We start from the raw sequence: 4,740 nt of genomic DNA, 5'->3' as shown, positions 1-4,740 counted from the left end.
TGCAAAATATGGAATCTACTTAAGATGACTTACTTTAAAGTAGTAAGATCAACTTGAGAGATGTGGATTTAAAATGTGTAGACTTGGATTAAGAAACTTACCTAAAAATGGTGAAATATGGCTTACAAAGTCTCCATGAAAATATAACTCTATGAGGTGATAAAAGTGTAAACTTTATTAAAAACTTATCTTGGAAAACGTTGGAAATCAGGAACAAGAGTTTCGATGATAAATGATGGTTCAAAAATATGAATCTTGGACCGGATGAATGAAATTCGTTGAGTTCATAAATGGATTAAAGTATTAAACCATGTTTTTACTTTAGGGTTGTCATTTAAAATTGATTCACAAATCACTAAATTGTTTTTATGTGCTTAGTTTCGAAGCTTTCGAAGTTGGACGATCAACCCAATTTCTCATAAAAGAAAGCAAGCATGCGACAACCTAAGGTGATGGAGAATACATCATGACATAGTGGTGTTCGAATATGACACCCGGATCTCCTAAACTATCTCAAAAGTTTGGAGTTATATTTGTGTATTAAGAAAACCCGTACTTAATCAATAATTTTGCGTGCATGGATTTTGTACGAATACTTTCTTAAGTTGTATGATTAGGATAGCTTAAAATATCAAGTATTGTGGTGGATGTCCATGGAGAAACACCACTCGAGAAACTAAAATTCATTGAGATCGAAAACAGAGGAGAGTTTCGATTTGGTAGCCCAAAAAGGGCAAGTGAAATGGTCCTGGTAATTGGACCACCTCGCTTAGGCAAGCCAAACTCGCCTGGGCGAGGAAGAAACAAAGAAGAATGGTTCCAAATAGCGCTTGGGCGAGCAGCCCCTCGCCAGGGCGAGACAGCCTCGCTTGGGCGAGCGTTTCTCGCCTAGGCGAGGGCCACACAGCCTGTTTTGGGCATTTTTGGCGCCCAGGCGACCGTACCTCCTCCGGGCAAGTCCATATAGGTATTTTGACCATTTTTTGGTGGACTTTTAGCTTGAACGAGAATCCCCTCGCTCGAGGGAGAACCATGCAGGAAATGGCCCTAGCTTGGGTGTGAAGTGTATTTACCATTGGGAAAGACCGTGACTCAGATGATTGAACCCGGTGCCCAAAATCCACAAACTTATACAACTTTTTACCTCTGATCTTGCGCCTATTTAGGGCATCGTTTCTGACTGTGATGTCGTGATTAGGGCGATGCACAAAAAAAGGATTACATGATACCACACAGCGAGGTCGTCTGACCGTAAGAGGCTTGGCCATGTGGCCGTCTAGGGTGATTCAGTGATGGTTCGTAGTGGTAGGGATGTTATTACTCTATTTACGTGTTGACGTAAGATCGAGTGCCACAAGAAGCCTTCCTCTAGGATAATTCTTAGGTTGGGCCGATCATATAAAATAATGATTAAAAGATTTAATCGACTAATATCGGTTAGTGTGCATACTCATTATCGATAATGAAGTAGTGGAGAGGAAATTTACGAGAGACGAGTGAGCCCCGAGATGTTGAGAGGGACAACGATGGTGGTGGTTCGTCAACAAAGTCTTGAGGGTGATTCGAGCTGAGACGAGTCCCTTGTATTCATGGATGAGATATTATGTTGGATCAGACAGTTCTCATAGTGCAAACTAGCCGATCTCTCTTTACAATCAGGATCAATGAGAGGGATTCCCACAAAGTGTTTGATATGACACCATCCTGAAATGGACAGTTCTTTGGAACAGATCGATCATATATCCTTGCGAGGAATAGTTTTGGTGTGTTCAAATCGGCTTGTTATGGGACCTATACTCTTGGTTATTTTCGAATAGTATATTGGGAGGATATTGGTGAAAGGATGGATAAAATAAGCATAACATTCATACATTGAGATTGTGGACTTTGATACTCATAATTTGAGATTATAACATCATTCATCATTGTGCATTTTTATATGTGATGTATATATTGTGTTTATTATGCGTGTCTGTCTGGATGTGATATTTCGTGTAATTCCATATCGTCAATGAGTAATATTCATTAGATGTCTTGCTCCCTCTATTTTCTGTTTGTCTTCGGATCGCGTTTTGTTCAGATGGATCGTTCTGCGAGGATTTGGAGTTACCGCTTCTCTATGTCCCAGGAGGGGGCATGGAGGATTGAGGGAGACCGATACACCTACACCAGCCCTTGCGACTTAGATCTGTGTAGGGTAATTTTTGATGTGATGGATATCTCAACCTTTTGTGTAATTTCAGTTTGGGCGAATATTTCTTCCACCTTGTATTTCGTACAGATATTTTCCGTTATTAAATGAAGTATTATTCAAAGTTATATTGTGTTATTTTTTGTTACCATTAGGTAATTATTTTTTTTTTCCGCAATGTATGTTACTTAAAGTGATGTCCTGAAAAAGAAACAAATATAAAGATGATAAGTTTACATTACATTATTCACAAAAAAAAATTTACCCATTTTTGGGCATTATATTTATGGAGTAATTTTCGGGGCGTTACACCATTGCGACGTTTGGTGAATGTGACTTGAAGGTTGCTCTCTTTGGTTATCTTTTTCATCTCAGTCTTTTGACGACCCATGTTCCTCCTTGAGTTAGAGTTAGACATAGCTCTGTGAAAATGAAAGAGATGAAAGTAGATTAACGATGGAGAAGGGTTGATAGGGTATGAGTGACACATGAAATGGAGTGAAGGGGTTCTCAATTTATAGGCATTTGATGGTGAAGGTTGTAGTCGTACACTTTGTGTGTGGTATTGAAAACTTGGAATGACATTCTTTTTGGCTCTATTGAAATAACTTTTGGATTTATAGATTCTTAAAACATATTAACATGGAATAAAATTTAAATAACCTTATCTCATCTAATGGAATTTTGACAATTATTTTATACATTCTTTCATAAAAAATGCCAATAAGTATTTGAATGAGTTGTCCATGACCTATTTAAAAGGCATGTCAATTTAATGAATTGACAAACACAATTAATTTTATATTACATCTTATCACCTTTTTGTTTTTTAGATTAAATGCATGCATATACAAAATTGTATTCATGAATTCAATCATATCATTGTTTGAATGATAAAATAGTTTAATAAGGTAAAAGGAATAAAATATATACTCATATTATAATTAATATGCAATATTTTTATAAAGAATAAAACATTCGTAGATAATTTTTTAATAATTTTGACGCATGTTTTTATTTAGCGGTATGTTTCATCATTCATAGATTTTGTAGTTTTCTTTGTTCCTATTTCAATCTATATTGGTATAAATTACCCGCGTATTATACAACATTTCTCACCAAGTAAATCCGAATAGGGAATACTTTCATTGATCATTTTTTGATATTACTAAGACTATTCCTTCACATTTTTGGGTAAGCAACTAATCAATTTCGGGGTTCATGACTACTCATTCCAACAACCTTGTTCTCAGGAATCGAACACTTAACCTTAAAGATCAAATGCGGCCTTACACCACTAGACCAACGTGTTGTTGATGTTTCATTTCCCATTTGTCCAAAAAAAAAAATTAGATGTTTCATTTCCCATTTGTCCAAAAACAAAAATTAGAATTACTAATTGCATTTCTTCTTATTTTATTAACATTTTAATAAGTAATAATTAATTTTTTAAAATAAATGTATTATAGTACTCATTAATGAATAATGTTTGAGAGAATGTATAGCAATTAATGTGTATGTTAATTATCATGGCCAGATTAGTATAATCCTTTAAACATGCGAAATAATGGTGAGTGTAATTGATCTAAATTGCAGGTGATATCAGTGTAACTACTCTAACAAAAAATAATAAAAATACATTGACTATGATATTATTTAAACTGGGCTATATAATATCACATATTGTATAAAAATCTTATGCGAGAGTAGATGAAGTTATATCACATATTGTATAATAAATGACAATTGTAAGTACCTAGAAATTCAAAGTCAATCTTAACTTACTTTATTTTATACTTAATACTTTTGTTGTTACTAACAATATATAAGGCTAGAACAAAGAAATCATTTAAACGAAATAATAGCTCATGATTTCTCATTTTATCTTTATTCTAAATTTATTAGAGATGATGAAAAATAAAGTAGACAACTCTAGATCAAATAAAAATGAGTATTTTATATTAAAAAACTGGTAATATTATAAATAGTATAGAAATGATGTATTTTATATTAAAATATGATTACTAAGAAACAATAAAACAAATCAGATTATCTTATTACTCAAATATTTGTTATTTTATTGGATTAGTATGTTTTAAAAATGTTTAAAATAAGAATTCAATTTTGCTTACTTTTTATTGGAGCATGTGATCGAGTGAGTACCCAGAAGTGACAAAGGAATAAAAAACTTGTTGTTTGTTCCAATGAAACTTGTTGTGAGAACTGTCCGATCCAACATGATATCCTCTCACAGGAATACAAGGGACTCACCTCACCTAGACTCTCCCTCAATGCATTGTTGATGAATCACCATCCAACAACGCCGTCCCTCTCAACATCACGGTGCTCTAAGTCATCCCGTAAATTTCCTCTCCACTACTCCATTATTAACCATATGCATATGAACACTAACCGCAGTTAGATGATTAAATATTTTAATCATTATTTACCATGCTCGACCCACCTTAAGTCATCTCCCTCATGAATGCTTCTTGTGGGTCCCGATCTTACGTTAACACGTAATATAAAGGAAATACATCCCACCACTA

At 34.3% G+C, this 4,740-nt stretch overlaps 1 pseudogene; it reads right to left on the bottom strand.

Annotated features, from left to right (window-relative positions):
- LOC109341010 overlaps positions 1-2,609 on the bottom strand; it is a 4,474-nt pseudogene extending 1,865 nt beyond the window's left edge.
- Positions 2,610-4,740: the final 2,131 nt, after the last annotated feature.

This window comes from Lupinus angustifolius, unplaced genomic scaffold, assembly GCF_001865875.1.
Source record: "Lupinus angustifolius cultivar Tanjil unplaced genomic scaffold, LupAngTanjil_v1.0 Scaffold_327, whole genome shotgun sequence".
NCBI lineage: Eukaryota > Viridiplantae > Streptophyta > Magnoliopsida > Fabales > Fabaceae > Lupinus > Lupinus angustifolius.
Note: the sequence above shows the minus strand (reverse complement) of the source record. Positions and strands in the feature narration are given on the sequence as shown.